Below are 17,337 nucleotides of genomic sequence, written 5' to 3' on the forward strand. Positions count from 1 at the left end.
TCAGAGAGGGTGCTAGTACTGTGTTTTCAGAATTTCCCTATTTCCTAGGCCAGCAGGAAATATCAAGAAGAACTCAGAGCCGGGTGTGGTGGCTCATACCTGTAATCCTAGCACTCTGGGAGGCTGAGGCGGGAGGATCACTCAAGGTCAGGAGTTCGAAACCAGCATGAGCAAGAGCGAGACCCCGTCTCTACTAAAAATAGAATGAAATTAATTGACCAACTAAAAATATATATACAAAAAATTAGCCGGGCATGGTGGCACATGCCTGTAGTCCCAGCTACTCGGGAGGCTGAGGCAGTAGGATCGCTTGAGCCCAGGAGTTTGAGGTTGCTGTGAGCTAGGCTGATGCCATGGCACTCACTCTAGCCTGGGCAACAAAGTGAGACTCAGTCTCAAAAAAAAAAAAAAAATATATATATATATATAGATAGATAGATAGAAAAAATTAGCCAGGCATGGCGGTGTATGCCTGTAGTCCCAGCTACTTGGGAGGCTGAGGCAAGAGGATCGCCTGAGCCCAGGAGTTTGAGGTTGCTGTGAGCTACACCAATGTCACAGCACTCTAGCCTGGGCAACAGAGTGAGACTCTATCTCAAAAAAAAAAATCACTGGGCTTGACATATGGTCTCTCGGAAGGTCTTATTTTCTGCCCTATGGACAGCAATCCATCTTGTATATATACAATCACAGCTTTGCTACCCCCTTCACTCAAGCAGGTGATTTCAGGTCAAACTCCCCAAGGGCTATGGATTCAGGTTCTGCATTCCCATCTAGAATGAGCTGACTCAGACTCAGAACATTTGGACTCCGTGTAAATACTGTGTGTGTGTGTGTGTGTGTGTGTGTGTGTGTGTGTGTGTGTAGGGAGGATGAACTTGAAAGTGCTATGGAAATAAATAATGGAGTAGCAAGGAGGATCTTGTGCGTGATTATGGTAAGGCGCTAAATAATTCTAAATCCATAGGAGAGGGGAACAGGAAAGATGACTAAGAGAAAAGAAGAGCTGATTTCTGGTAGAAACTTAAGGACCAAAACCTATGTAGCTTAGCAGTGACTAATAGGGAATGAAATATGATGTAAAGACTCAAGAGGGGTCCTGGTTTTAGCTCAGTCCAAGAAGCAAAAATAATGGGAGAATAAGATAGACTTCCAGAATCGATAGGTATCTTCTTGTTCTGCTTGGAGAAGCAGAGGCTTCTCGGGGGTTCAGGACTATATAGAATCTTCTTGAAAAGATATGCAGGTAAGGCCGGGTGCGGTGGCTCATGCCTGTAATCCTAGCACTCTGGGAGGCTAAGGCAGGTGGATTGCTCAAGGTCTGGAGTTTGAAACCAGCCTGAGCAAGAGCAAGACCCCCTCTCTACTATAAATAGAAAGAAATTAATTGGCCAACTAATGTATATATAAAATTAGATGGGCATGGTGGCCCATGCCTGTAGTCCCAGCTACTCGGGAGGCTGAGGCAGGAGGATTGCTTGAGCCCAGGAGTTTGAGGTTGCTGTGAGCTAGGCTGACGCCATGGCACTCACTCTAGCCTGGGCAACAGAGCGAGACTCTGTCTCAAAAAAAAAAAAAAAAAAAAAAAAAAAGAGATATGCAGGTAGCTTTAGGTCACATGGCATGACCAAAAGTCTTCAATGTGTGATTTACTTGCATGTGTAGGTGTCTAACATCTACCTCTGATTAGGAACATCAATTAGGAAACTGCGTTCTTCTCTCAGAAGAGACCACATGTGCATGTGTGAGGCGCATCAAGGCTGGATGACAGTGGAAAGCTGTTGATGTAATGGCTTTGACAACTCAAACTCATGTCTGCTTTAGTGTCAGATGCTTTTGATGTTTCCAGAGCTTTCACACAGTGCAGAAAAACCATAGGCTTCTCTTCCCAATAAAGGACTAGGTGTTGCCAGTCATTGCTCCTCTTAAGTCTATCCACAAAGACTGAAGAAACAGGTCAAAGCTTACCCATTAGTCCTGAACTGACCTCCTGTGGAGTTCTCTCAGTCACCCACAATTGAGCTCTCTTTCCACATCACTATGAGGAATTACTCTTCCTTCCGCTTCCACCAGGAGGAATCAGAGGGCATGTCCGCCTGGGTGATGCCAGGAGCAGCCTTGCTCCACTGGGGTTTATGACCAGCCCCAACCCCCTACCCCAAACTCCCACTTCTTTCTTCTGGCAGCAAATAGCAGAGGTTAGTGAGGATCAGTTTTATCTCCCAGAGTAGGGAGGAGGGAAATGAGGGAAGGGAGATAGCATATCAAAATGCACTTCCAAAATGAAAATGATTTCTGTGGCACATGGTGCTACTGAGGGAGAGGTGATGACAGCCTCCTCCCATTTCAGGAACATTTCCCAGAGTTGTCTGTAGGCGGATTCACATGACACATTCTTAGACCCAGTTCCATTCTGTGCTGCGTTCGCTCCTTGCTCGCAAGGCAGGAACAATGGCTCTCAACATCTTTGTATCTAAGTCTGCTTTCCAATTGGTGGTTGCCCTGCTTGTAATGCATTTGTGCCAGTATTTATCCTTTCGAGTCATGAAGCCTTATCAACCCAGCTCTGTATGTGCACGTGAACTGGAATAACTCAAGAGAATTATTGTGAAGAAGTTCCATGTTCTTCACAATGTTTTTATGTAAAAAAATAGTAATACTTATTGCTGGAGGATGTAATATCGATGAAGCAAATTTGCCTGGAAACTATTCCGAACTCCAGTTCTCCTTTCTGTGGAATAAAATGTGGGCTGTGGCATTTTTTGATGGATGTCTCTATATAAGGTGCTTTTTGGCTTTTTAATGTTGCTGTTTTTCTGTTCTCACTACTTTAAGAATCTTTGCCAAAATACCACTGACATTTGAAGAAGAGAATAGAGACAGTTTGGCTTCTTGTAAATTCTTCTGTTTCCTTGGTGATGTAAATAATTATGGAATATATGAAAAGTTTTAAGCAAATTTGAATTTCAGTTTGAGACAGGTTTTGTTACCTGTGGTATGGGCTACAGGAACAATCTCAGAGAGCAAAAAATTCTCTGTTCCTTCTCAACTCACTGTAAATTAGAAAGTTTCCTGAAACATAGGGCCTACTGAGACCCCACTTCTAAGGCCATTATAAAATATGCACTTTTATAAGAGTTAGTAAGACTGCCTGGGTGTGTGGGTGGCTTCAGGCTCTGTTTCTGGTGGCCAGAATAATTCTGTGTCAGCTTCAGCTTCACCAAGGGATTCCTGTCCAAAGGGCAGACCCAGAGCCCAGGCACTTGAAAGGAAGGGCAAATAACCCGAAACAGCCTGAGAAGCACTGAGTGAGGAATTGCACAAATCTGGATTGTGGAATCTTCAAGCGGGAAAAACCATGCGACTGTTGCCCTGGAAGAAGTCTAACTTCAATCACACCCTCAGTAGCACCTTTTTCACTTTTTTTTTTTGAGACAGAGTCTCACTCTGTAGCCCGGGCTAGAATGCTGAGGCATCAGCCTAGCTCACAGCAACCTCAAACTCCTGGGCTCAAGTAATCCTCCTGTCTCAGCCTCCCAAATAGCTGGGACTACAGGCATGCGCCACCATGCCCGGCTAATTTTTTTTTTTTAATATATTTTTAGTTGGCCAATTAATTTCTTTCCATTTTTAGTAGAAACGGGGTCTCACTCTTGCTCAGGCTGGCCTTGAACTCCTGACCTCAAGTGTTCCGCCTGCCAAGGCCTCCCAGAGAGCTAGGATTATGCGCCCGGCCCACTTTGGCTATTCTAAACTTTCTTACATTCATACTTCAAGTCCCCAGCTTCCCCTTTTTCTTCCTTTCCCACCGGCTTCTCTTGTACCCGTGGCAAATCACCTTACCATCTTCCTATCTTATAGGTAGCAATATGAGCTCTACCATTTATTACTTGTGACCTGGTTAAAGTTATCTTACTTCTCAGTGACTCTGTTTCCTTAACTGTAAAATGGGGATAAGAACAGTACCTAACTGATCAGGTGATTGTGAGGATTAAATGAAATCATATATTTAAAATGGTTAAGGCTAGCACAATGGTGAAATCTCAGCAAATGTTAGCTTTTATTATTACTGAAAAGACAGACGCCAATGACATGAACTCCATTACCCAGACTTCTCTCCACTCAAGGAATGAGATACCTCCATCACCACCCATCACTTCTCTCTTCCCTACCTCAGCGTGAAAGACTGTCTTATTCTCTAAGTCAGTGCTCACCACCTGTGTCTCCATTCTGTCTTCTCCTGTCTCCTCAGGGGAACTACTTGCTGCATGAATTATTTTCTTCCTCACATTTTAAATTGGTTCCCTTGTCCTGGCTCTTTTTTTTCTCATTCTCAAACACGTTCAGGTCCCTTCTATTTGGAAAAGGCCTCCATATGACCTCACTCTCTTTAAGCTACTGTCCCATTTTTCCTCCTCCTTTTACTGCCAAATACTGTGTGCCTCCATGTCTCCATGACTCATTCTCTCATTATTCCTCTGCCATCTGGTTCTTTCCCACAACCTCCACTCTCACATAGCTGTGTTTATGGTCATCCATCTCTAAATCTAAAGGACTTAAAAAAACCCTTTTTATAAAGAGGCGGAGTCTTGCTCTGTTGCCCAGGTTGGGGTGTAGTGGCTATTCAGAGGCATGATCCTAGCGGACTGCAGTCTCGAACTCCTGAGCTCAGGCAATCTCCCTGCCTTGGCCTCCCAAGTAGCTGGGACTACAGACACGCTGTTGGCTCCAAAGGACTTTTCTTGATTTCTGTTCTCATTAGCTGCTTTGCTATGGTCAACATTGCTGACCATCACCTGCTATGAGAAATCCTCTCCTCTTTTGGCTGTGTGTAAGTTTGGTGTGCTGCGGCTTCTCCTCCCTATGGCCTCTTTGTCTCTATGCTCTTCCTCTTTGACCTCCTTTTATCTCATGCCTTATCATTATTGCTTTAAGTATGGCTCCTGAGGACTTGTCCTTCATCATTCTTTGCACTCACCTCCTCAGTCTCATCATCCGTGTGTTTGCTTTCACTGTGTGCTGGCTACACTGGCCACTTTCAGTTTCTTGAAGGCGCTGTGGCATGTTCAACATAGGCTTTTTTCTGGTGGTTGTAGTTTAACTTACATTGATACTCATCTGTATTGTAATATTTTTGTTTTAAAAATTGATATTGAGGCCCGGCGTGGTGGCTCACGCCTATAATCCTAGCACTCTAGGAGGCCGAGGCAGGTGAATTGCTCAAGGTTAGGAGTTTGAAACTAGCCTGAGCAAGAGCAAGACCCCGTCTCTACTATAACTAGAAAGAAATTAACTGGCCAACTAATATATATAGAAAAAATTAGCCGGGCATGGTGGCGCATGCCTGTAGTCCCAGCTACTGGGGAGGCTGAGGCAGCAGGATTGCTTGAGCCCAGGAGTTTGAGGTTGCTGTGAGCTAGGCTGACGCCACGGCACTCACTCTAGCCTGGGCAACAAAGTGAGACTCTGTCTCAAAAAAAATAAATAAATAAAAATAAAAATTGATATCGAATTATATACCTTATGCTTACCCCAAATTCACCCCTTCAAAGTATTCAATTCAGGCTGGGCTCCTGTAATCCTAGTACTCTGGGAAGCCAAGGTGGGAGGATAGCTTGAGCTCAGGAGTTCAAGACCAGCCTGAGTAATAGGGAGACCCCATCTCTACTAAAAATAGAAAAAATTAGCTGGGCATGGTAACCCATGCCTTTAGTCTCAGCTATTCAGGAGGCTGAGGCAGAAGGATCACTTGAGCTCAGGAGTTTGAGGTTGCTGTAAGCTAGGCTGACGCCACGGCACTCTAGCCTGGGCAACAGAGTGAGATTCTGTCTCAGAAAAAAATTTAAAAGAAAAAAAAGAAAGTATTCAATTCAATGAAGGATTTTAGCGTATTCACAAAATTATGCAACCATCAGGACTATCTCATTCCAGAACATTTTCATCACCTCAAAAAGAAACCCCATGCCCATTATCAGGCACTCCCCTTCCTCCCTGTTCCCACCAGCCCCTGGCAACCACTAATCTACTTTCTGTCTCTATGCTGTAGGCTTTTTTCCACATGCTGTTCCTTCTGCCTGGAACTTTTTCCTTCTTGTCCCCTAGTCAACTTTTTTTTATTTTTTATTTTTTTTCTGAGTCAGAGTCTCACTGTGCTACCCGGGCTAGAGTGCCATGGTGTCAGCCTAGCTCACAGCAACCTCAAACTCCTGGGCTCAAATAATCCTTCTGCCTCAGCCTCCCAAGTAGTTGGGACTACAAGCATGCACCACCATGCCTGGCTAATTTTTTCTATATATTTTTAGTTGGCCAATTAATTTCTTTCTATTTATAGTAGAGATGGGGTCTCGTTCTTGCTCTAGCTGGTCTTGAACTCCTGAGCTCAAAGGATCCACCTGCCTCGGCCTCCCAGAGTACTAGGATTATAGGCGTGAGCCACATGCCTGTCACCCCTAGTCAACTTTTACCTTCAGTTCTCAGTGCCAACTTCCTTGAACAGGTCCACAGATCCCCTCTTTTATACTTTCATAGGAATATGTACCATTTTGCAGCATTTCTTATACATTGAAATTTTATATTTATATTTATTTATGGAATTTTTTGATTTATGTCTGTCACTCCAGTAAGTGTCATGAGGGCAAAAACTATATATTTACTTTGGGAGGCATTCATAAGTGAATGAAATTCTGCATTTCTGTCTGTAACACAGCTCCACTTGAATGTAATGGGATGATGTCCAACAACCCAACATGGTAAAGGCAAAATAAATTGTTTTAAATTGTTTTTCTCCCCAAACCAAGAGCTCCTTCAGATTTCCCCATTCTATGATGTTTCCAGGGCACACAGGCTTAGGTTCTTAGAGACATTCGACTCTTTTCTCTTGTCTCCTACATTCAGTACTCTTCAAATTCTCAAATCCTGTGGATACTTGTATTCCACCCTTTAGTATGGTGTCCTTAATATATAACTTTTGGAGACATCTGCAGACAGGAAAGTAGTTGTAGCCATAAGGTTAGGTGAGCCTTCAAGGACTGCTAAAGGAGTGAGAGAGAGAGAGAGAGAGAGAAAAGTAGATGGCAGAGGATGGCAGTGGATGGAGACCCAAGAGACACCCCAACTATAAGGACTGGAGAATACTCACCAGCGAAGTAATGATAGAAGCAAAAGGAAAAGGAGACCCTGACTAATGTACTATAATCTACTCCCCATTTATTGAGTATCTGTTACCTGCCAGTGCTTAGATTATGGTGATACAAAGATGAATCAGAAGTTGTCTCTTTCCTGAAGGAAGTTAGGGTCTAATGAAGGAGAGAAACATGTAAACAAAAACTTACAATAGAGCTCGTGATAAGTATTACAATAACAGTATTCACAAAGTGTTCTGCAAGCCAGAGGAGGTGGTGACTAAGACTTTCTCAACGCAGGGGTGGGTAAAGGTGGGCGTCACAGGATGACTGGGACTTTAGCAGCCTGAGATAGGAAGGAATGACATGCTAGGAAGACAGAACAACCTCAAGAAGGCTGGGCCCACGTGGTACTTCAAATCGTTTTGTTTAGTTTTAGTGTAAAGAAGGGAATATTTTGGGAACTCAGGCTGGGGCTACTGTGTGAAGAGTCTCCCACCAAGCTGAGGAGGTTAGTCTTTATTCTCTAGGTAATGGATAGTCATCAAGTTTTTTTGTTTCTTTTTTTTTGAGACAGAGTCTCACTCTTGTTTCCTGGGTTAGAGTGCCGTGGCGTCAGCCTAGCTCACAGCAACATCAAATTCCTGGGCTCAAGCGATCCTTCTGCCTCAGCCTCCCGAGTGCCTGGGACTACAGGCATGTGCTACCATGCCCGGGGCTAATTTTTTCTATATATATTTTTAGTTGGCCAATTAATTTCTTTCTATTTGTAGTAGAGACAGGGTCTTGCTCTTGCTCAGGCTGGTCTCTTGCTCAGGCTGGTCTTGAACTCCTGACCTTGAGCGATCAGCCCACCTCGGCCTCCCAGAGTGCTAGGATTACAGGCGTGAGCCTCTATGCCTGGCCTGTTTCTTTGTTTGTTTTTTTAAGAGATGGGATGGTTTTGCTCTGCTGCCCAAGCTGGAGTGCAGTAGTGGGATCATAGCTTATTGCAGCCTCAAATTCCTGGGTTTAAGAAAGCCTCCTGGCCGGGCGCGGTGGCTCACGCCTGTAATCCTAGCATGCTGGGAGGCCAAGGCGGGTGGATTGCTCGAGGCCAGGAGTTGGAAACCAGCCTGAGCAAAAGCGAGACCCTGTCTCTACTATAAATAGAAAGAAATTAATTGGCTAACTAATATATATAGAAAAAAAATTAGCTGGGCATGGTGGCACACGGATCCAGCTACTCGGGAGGCTGAGGCAGAAGGATTGCTTGAGCCCAGGAGTTTGAGGTTGCTGTGAGCTAGGCTGATGCCAAGGCACTCACTCTAGCCTGGGCAACAAAGTGAGACTCTGTCTCAAAAAAATAAAAATAAAAAAAGAAAAGAAATCCTCCTGCCCCAGTCTCCTAGAATCACTGGGATTATAGTCATGAGCCACCGTTCTTGGCTCAAGATGGTTTTTTTTTCTTTCTATTTTTTACATGATTTTTTTTACCCGGAGCCGTACCCAACAGGGCTTGAACAAGTGGACTCCTGTTTCTTTTTTTTAAACAGACTTCATAAGGGTATCATTTATATACATTATAATATATAGACTTTAAATTTTGATAAACCATACATCTGTATAACTATTATGCTAATCAAAATATATTTCCATCACTCCTGGAAATCCTCTTATGCCTCTTCGCAGTTTTTTAACCTCTTCTCCCAGGCAAATACTGATGTGATTTCTATTACCATATGTTTTGGCTATCTATTGATATGTAAAATCACCGGAAAACCTAGTGGCTTCAAACAACAAAAATCATTTATTTGCTCATGATATTGCAATTTGGTCATGGTTTAGTGGAATAAATTTGCCTCTGCTCTCTATTGGGTCAGCTGGAGCAGCTTGATTGGGGCTGGAGGATCCACTTTCAAGATGGCTCACTCACATAGCTGGCAAGTTGGGATAGGCTCTTGGCTGGGAGCTCAGCTAGGATTGTCTTCTAGGTGACTGTTTGGGCTTCCTCACAATGTGGTGGGTGGGTGCCAAGAAGGAGGAAATTGAAGCTACTAGTTCTTGTAAGGACTAGACCCAAAACTGGTACAGTATTATTACTTTTGCCGTATTCTACTGATCAAAGGAGTCATAAGCCTAGCAGAAATGCAAGGGAAGGAGAAATAAATTCTACTTTTCAGTGGGGAGAGTGACAAAGATGGGCCATCTTTATTCCACCACATAATAATCTTTGTTCTAGAATGTCATATGGAATGGAATCATACAATGTGTATTATTAAATGTCTGGCATGTCTTGCTCAACATGTGTTTTGAGATTCATCCATGCTGTTGATATATCAGTATATATCAGCAGTTCATTCCTTTTTTTGTTTGTTTGAGACAGAGTCTTACTCTGTTGCCCTGGCTAGAGTGCAGTGGCATCAGCCTAGCTCACAGCAACTTCAAACTCCTGGGCTTAAGCGATCCTTCTGTCTTAGCCTCCTGAGTAGCTGGGACTATAGGTATGTGCCACCATGCCCGGCTAATTTTTTCTACTTTTGGTAGAGACAGGGTCTCGCTCTTGCTCACGCGGGTCTTGAACTCCTGGGCTCAAATGATCTGCCTGCCTCGGCCTCTCAGAGTGCCTGGCCAGTTCATTCCTTTTTATAGCTAAAATCCAAGAGAATGCCATTCTCCCTTTTTCTTTTCTTTTCTTTTCCTTTTTTTTTTTTTTTTTAAAGAGAAAGTGTCTCACTCTGTTGCCTCAGCTAGAGTGCAGTGCCGGATCATAGCTCACTGCAACACTGAACTCCTGGGCTCAAGTGATCCTCCTGCCTCAGCCTTCTGTGTAGCTAAGACTATAGGCACCATCACCCTCAGCTAATTTTTCTTATTTTTTTGTAGAGACAGGGTTTTGCTGTGTTGCCCAGGCTGGTGGGCTTAAACTCCTGGCCTCAAGCATTGCTCCTGTCTTGGCCTCTCAAAGTGCTAGGATTACAGGCCTGAGCCATTTTGCCTGGCCTCCATTCTCCTTTTTTTTTTTTTTTTTTTCTAGACAGAGTCTCGCTTTGTTGACCAGGCTAGAGTGAGTGCCATGGCATCAGCCTAGCTCACAGCAACCTCAAACTCCTGGGCTCAAGCAATCCTGTTGCCTCAGCCTCCTGAGTAGCTGGGACTACAGGCATGGGCCACCATGCCCGGCTAATTTTTTCTATATATATTAGTTGGCCAATTAATTTCTTTCAATTTATAGTAGAGACAGGGTCTCGCTCTTGCTCAGGCTGGTTTCGAACTGCTGACCTCGAGCAATCCTCCCGCCTCAGCCTCCCAGAGTGCTAGGATTACAGGTGTGAGCCACTGCACCCAGCCAATATTTGTTGTTTTAAGCTGTCAAGTTCTGGAATAATCTGTAACACAGTGATAGATAACTAATACAGATGCCAAGTTAATTCAAAGAGGGAAAATGTCTTCAACAAATAGTGTTGGATCAACTTGATATGCTTATAAAACAAATGAATCTCAACCTCTGCCTCACACCATACACATATATTAATTTGAGGTGGATATTAGACCTAAATGTAAAAGCTAAAACTACAAAACTAATGTAAAAAGCAAAGAAGAAAATCTTTACAACTTTGGGATGGGTAAAGATTTCTTAGATAAGATACAATAAGCACTAATTATAAAAGATTGATAAACTGGACTTTATCCATATATTATAAAATGTACTGATTTATTTAAATTAACAGAATTTTTAAGAATAGTTTTCTATTTTTCATAGACAGGGTCTCACTATGTTGCATAGGCTAGTCTTAAATTCCTGGCCTCAAGTGATCTTACCACTTAGCCACTTACCACTTAGCCTCCCAAAGTGCTAGGATTATCTGTGTGAGCCACTGTGCCCAGCCTGACCATTTTTTTTTTTTATTTCGGCATATTATGGGGGAGCCTGACCATTTTTAAATCAAGTTTTGTTGTTGTTGAATTGCAGTGATTCTTTATATATGCTAGATAGTAAATGCCTTATCAGATATATGATTTGCAAATAATTTCTTGCTATCTTTATATTCAAGATGTTGAGAATACAGAGAAGGCCTCTATTGTCATGGAGCTTACATTTTCTTTTCTTTTCTTTTTTTTTTTTTTTTTTAGACAGAGTCTGGATTTGTTGCCCAGGCTAGAGTGAGTGCCGTGGCTTCAGCCTAGCTCACAGCAACCTCAAACTCCTGGGCTTAAGCAATCCTTCTGCCTCAGCCTCCCAAGTAGCTGGGACTACAGGCATGCACCACCATGCCCGGCTAATCTTTTTTTCTATATATATTAGTTGGCCAATTAATTTCTTTCTATTTATAGTAGAGATAGGGGTCTCGCTCTTGCTCAGGCTGGTTTCGACCTCCTGACCCTGAGCAATCTGCCAGCCTCGGCCTCACAGAGTGCCAGGATTACAGGCATGAGCCACTGCGTCCAGCTTGGAGCTTACATTTTCTTGGGTAGAGGCAGAAGGGAAAAAATAAAACAAATAAATATGGTACTTTATGATAGTGAGAAATGCTACGAAGACAATAAAACAGGGTGATAAAATAGAAATGACTGAGGGATGGAAAGAGTCTACTTTATTTTTATTTTTTTGGGACAGATTCTCACTTTTTGCCCAGGTTAGAGTGCTATGGTGTCAGCCTAGCTCACAGCAACCTCAAACTCCTGGGCTCAAGCAATCCTTCTGCCTCAGCCTCCCAAGTAGCTGGGACTACAAGCATGTGCCACCTGCCTGGCTAATTTTTTTGTATATATTTTTAGTTGGCTAATTAATTTTTTTCTATTTTTAGTAGAGATAGGGTCTTGCTCTTGCTCAGGCTGGTTTTGAACTCCTGACCTTGAGTGATCCTCCCACCTCGGTCTCCCAGAGTGCTAAGATTATAGGTGTGAGAAGAGTAGACAAATATCAATAACAAAATGGTAAGTAGGCAGAGGCCAGAGCATTTAGAGTTCACAGGTCAAGGTAAAGAACATGCATTTTATTATAAGTATAATATGAATCTTTGGCCAGTTTTAAGCAGAGGAGTCTTAAGATATCACTAATAATTTAACAAATCACTCTGAAACTGGGCACAGTGATGCATGCCTGTAGTTCCAGCTACTTTGGAGGCTGAGGCAGGAGGATCACTTGAGCCCAGGAGTTCAAGTACAGCTTTGGCAACAGAGTGAGATCCTGTCTCTTAAAAGAAAAATTCTCTCTAACTTCTCTGTGAAGAATAGATTATGTAGTGGGCAGAGATGAAGACAAGGTTCCAATGAATGTTCCTTTTCCAGGCTTTTCTTTTGCACTATTCTCAGGCAGTTGTCCCCTCATGCTGCTACAGTCTCCTACTCCCCTATTTTCTCAATTTATTTCACATTCTGGACATTGGCAATTGGGGTCTTCCTTAGCAGAGTGAATTTTGGTTAACTCTAGCAACTTTCTCCATTTCTATGTCACTTATTGTGTGCTAGGTTATATGCAGTTAACCAACAATCCCAAATCTCAAGAGTCTCAGAACAAAAGTTATTTCTGTCCATGCTAGATATTCACTGCTGGGAGTATTTGCATTGTGTCATCCTCATCATGGACTAAGGGTGACGGAGTAACCACCAGGTGGAGCATTATTAGCACCTGTGGCAGAAGAAAAGACAAAATGGCTGAATTGCACAATGACATTTCTCCCAGAAGTGATATATGTCATTTCCACTCAAATTTCATTGCCAAAGCAAGTCATATAGTCACTCCTAACTTCATGGGAGCAAGGAAGAGCAATTATACCACATTTCTAGGAGTTGAGAGAGCCAGAAATATTTGAGAATAGCAGAAATGACCATAACAACTTCTAATATCACTACTAGTACTTTTCAGCACTCAGTAAATACCTGTTGAAAACTTCCAAACCTTATAACTTCCTATATCATGTGATTAGATACATTTGCTTATATAAAAAAAATTATTTTGTTCATTCTTACTAAGAGCATTCACCACGTAGAACATAGCAAACTTTTTACTAGTCTTTTGTAGTATTCTTTCCCCCCCAGCTTTGAGGTATAATTGACAAAGAAATTGTATATATTTAAAGTATACAATGTGATGATTTGAAATATGTATATCCTGTAAAGTGACTATCACAATCAGGCCACTTAACAAATCCATCACCTTACATAGTTACCTTTATTTTTTGTGGTAAGAACACTTATGATTTACTCAGCAAATTTCAAGTATATATTATTATTAACTATAGTCAACCATGCTGTACATTTGGCCTCCAAAACTTATTCATCTTATAAGTGAAAGTTTGTACCCTTTGACCAATCTCTCTACATTTCCCCCCATCTCTCCATCCCTAGCCCTGGCAACTACCCTTCTACTCTCTGGTTCCATCAGTTTGACATTTTTTTTTTTTTTTTGAGACAGAGTCTCGCTTTGTTGCCCACACTAGAGTGAGTGCCGTGGCGTCAGCTTAGCTCCCAGCAACCTCAAACTCTTGGGCTCAAGCAATCAATCCTGCTGCCTCAGCCTCCCAAGTAGCTGGGACTACAGGCATGTGCCACCATGCCCAGCTAATTTTTTCTATATATATTAGTTGGCCAATTAATTTCTTTCTATTTGTAATAGAGACCGGAGTCTCACTCTTGCTCAGGCTGGTTTCAAACTCCTGACCTTGAGTAATCTGCCAGCCGTGGCCTACCAGAGTGCTAGGATTACAGGTGTGAGCCACTGTGCCAGGCCCATCAGTTTGACTTTTTTTTCTTTTTTTGAGACAGAGTTTCACTATGTTGCCCAGGCTAGAGTGAGTGCCGTGGCGTCAGCCTAGCTCACAGCAACCTCGAACTCCTGGGCTCAAGCAATCCTGTCGCCTCAGCCTCCTGAGTAGCTGGGAATACAGGCATGCGCCACCATGCCTGGTTAATTTTTTATATATATTTTAGTTGGCCAATTAATTTCTTTCTATTTTTTTTATAGTAGAGAGGGGGTCTCACTCTTGTTCAGGCTGGTTTTGAACTCCTTGAGCAATCCTCCTGGCTCGGCCTCCCAGAGTGCTGGGATTACAGGCGTGAGCCACCGCGCCCGGCTCAGTTTGACTTTTAAAGATTCACATGTAAGTGATATCAAACAGTGCTTGTCTTTCTGTGTTTGGCTTATTTCACTTATCATAATGTCTTCCAGGTTTATCTATATTGTCACCAATGGCAGGATTTTCGTCCTTTTTGATGGCTGAATAATAAATATTCCATTGTATATACAAGTTTAGTATCCTGAAATAAACTTTAACATGCTATTATCATTATAATACAATACTTATATATTTCTAGGTTCTAATAGAGATAATAAGGGTTTAACTAATATAATGGTGGAGGAAATGGAAAGTAGAGATTGAATTTAAAAGGTGTTTAAGTATTGGAAAAAACAGAATTTTATGATCAATTGAATGTTTAAAATAGATGACAAGGAGTAGTTGAGTATAATATAGGTTTCCTAGCCTGCTGGACTTACTGGAATGGTGGTGGCACTGCCCATTTAGTGGAATGCAGTTGTTGTGTGGTGTTGAAGAGAAAGATAATTAGTTTGGCTTTGGAAATAATGAGTTTTAGAAGTCTATGGAAAATTCTTCCCAAGCTAAACCTTCCCTTTGTTAAGAGAGAATGATAAATCTATGAGAGGAAAAGGAATCACCAGAAAGAAACTGAGAAGGGAGCATTTGAAATACTGTTATATAAGTAAATGGAAGAGTGAGTTTTGAGGGTATCTTTACTCTCAGGTATTTAAACAAAACAATTTTCAGTCTCCTTGAAGTACAGGAACATGTAGCCCCCTACCTTCTAATCCTCTGTGTCATCATTATTTTACTGCAATAATGTCTACAGTACAGTATTTTAGCATGTTAAGAAGAGAAAGTGGGGGGGGGGGAAATGGGCATTTATTGAAACCTTAAAATCTGTACCCCCATAATATACCAAAATAAAAAAAATAATTAAAAAAAAAAAAAAAAAAAAGAAGAGAAAGTGGAAATGAAGGTGGGAGAGAAGATAAAGATATGTACCGACAGATGGGAGTCTAAAAAAGAACTGTGTATAAGATCTGTTAGTGTGTCTCTAGCACTGTCTAGGGGACAAACAGAATAGTGGAGATAAAAATGATTCAAGAATTTGCTATATTAGACAGAGTATAGGATTCTAGTTCAAATGCAGCTTTACCCCTAACTAGTACTCATATTTATAGAATGTCTCCTACTCATCAGGGACTGTAAGTGTTCTAAATATTTTTTATCTCAGAATCATTATGACAATTGAAAGACTAGGTATGATGGGCCTCAGTTAAACGTACTGAAGATGAAAAAGTTCAAAAACTTGTTCACAGCCATAGCACAGGAAGTGAAAGAACTACAAGGTCACATGGACTTGCCTGACTTCAAGGCTTGGGCTCTACAGCCAATAGATCCCAAACCCAGTTGTGTATCACAATTGCCTGCAGAACAAATTAGACACATTTTTTCCAGATTGCCACTTAAGACTGACTCAGAAGATATATACTATTATAGTACTTTTCTGAGTTGTTGTTAGGATTAAATGTAATAAAGAATACAAGACTGTTTTATAAACTTCAAGTTTAATACACGTTTATAATTTAATATTTTCATTACATATGATAATCGAATCCCCTTTTGATTTTCTAGTCCAGAAATAATTTTCTGATAATTTATTAGTCTTATAAGTACCTTGAAAGAGAAAAGGGTGCCCAGAACAATGTATTTTGCCGTGGTAAGAACATTATAAATTAATACATTTAATTTCTAGTCTATACATAAGAGTTCTTGTGAGTCTGACGAGCACTAGTCAAATTCCTCAAACTTGATCATCTCCTTAAGAACCGATGAAACAATTTCGAAATCAGCAAAGCTGAAGAATGGAGTTCAAAGCAGAAAAGGTGTGAGGTGTTTTAAGCGGGCAGTTTCAAGGGAGTAGAATATTAGGTTTTGACCTGAAGGTCAGTTTGTGAATACATTACGAAGTTAACTAGTTCTGATGCAAGAACACCTTTTCTCAGAGTTAGTTAGCAGATGGTGTTTTTCTCGGTTCTAATACACCATAGCTGGTGTTAGGTGGAACCAGAAATTGTGATAGAGACATGTCCCTGGCTCCTTTAAAATGCCCCTGCTCCTGCCATCCCCACTTTCCTCAACAATAGCAGTAAGTTTACCAAGAAAGGTCTGTTTTATCCCTAGAGAAATTCTAAGCATTATTCCCACTCTCGAGTGTGGCTTGTGGTAAATTGTATTTAAATTAGCATTCTTTTCCAGTGACCACGAAAGGCTGGGAGTTTACTTGTAGGCAAATACTCTTGCTGTTTTTTCCACTATTCACAAAGTCACTAAGCAGGCACTTCGTAAAGGTTAAGCGGTTTCTCTAAGACCACACAGATCGAACAAATGGAGAGGGAAGGACTGAGAGTGCCCGATAGACCCAGTCACACTCCCGTAATTACCCAAAGGGTCTCATTCGGAGCCCAAGGATCAGGCTTTCAAAAGGACACGAAAGGAACGCCCGGGAGGTGAGCGCCAGGAAATCGGGAGAGGTGCCTTTCCCAGCATGCTCTGCAGCACACCGAGGGGCGCCAGACGTATCCCGGCGTGCATCGGGGAGCGCCCAAGGGCGATGGTTCCCGGCTCTTGGAGGGGCACGCGAAGTTAAACCGGTAGGTGTAAGCTAAATTAGTTTTGCACTCCTCGTTTCTCGTTTCCCCTTTATGGATGTAATGCCATAAAAGCCTAAAAGGAGGTCCTCCAATTACCCTCCCTTTCCGCGTGGGAACGACTTTCGGCGCCGCTTCGAGCACTGTGCCAGGTGATTAGCGGTTAGGGGCGGGCCTGAGCTCGCCACGTGACCAGACCTGGCAGCCAATGACTAGCCGGGTGGTCCAACAGCGCGAGGATTCCGGGACCCTTGAGCGGAGCCGCGCGTGGGCCGGCTACGGTCTGCCTCGGCAGGTATGCGCAGGCGCCTTGCTTGCCATGCGATCCACCCGTCCCTGTGCGCCCGGTGGCGTGTACTTGGCGAGAGGTGTTAAGAGTCTATCTGGGTATTTTTGTGGGTAGGGGGAGAGGAGAAGGTGGGGGGGCTGTGGCGTCACGTGTACGCCACAGCCAATCTCAGGCCGAGGCGCACCCACAGCGTTCCCCGGCGCCCCGGGGTGCGACGTGTTCTGTGAGGTTTGACCCAGCCCTGACGGCCTGAG

General features: G+C 42.6%; 1 long non-coding RNA gene across 1 annotated transcript; it reads right to left on the reverse strand.

Annotated features, from left to right (window-relative positions):
- Positions 1-7,237: 7,237 nt before the first annotated feature.
- LOC142871501 (uncharacterized) lies at positions 7,238-16,955 on the reverse strand. The gene is made up of 3 exons (XR_012919761.1): positions 16,588-16,955; positions 9,037-9,239; positions 7,238-7,295 (listed from the first exon to the last, which is right to left on the reverse strand). It is a non-coding gene; the product is annotated as an uncharacterized LOC142871501 (long non-coding RNA).
- Between the last annotated feature and the right edge of the window lie 382 nt (positions 16,956-17,337).

This window comes from Microcebus murinus, chromosome 6, assembly GCF_040939455.1.
Source record: "Microcebus murinus isolate Inina chromosome 6, M.murinus_Inina_mat1.0, whole genome shotgun sequence".
NCBI classification, from domain to species: Eukaryota; Metazoa; Chordata; class Mammalia; order Primates; family Cheirogaleidae; genus Microcebus; species Microcebus murinus.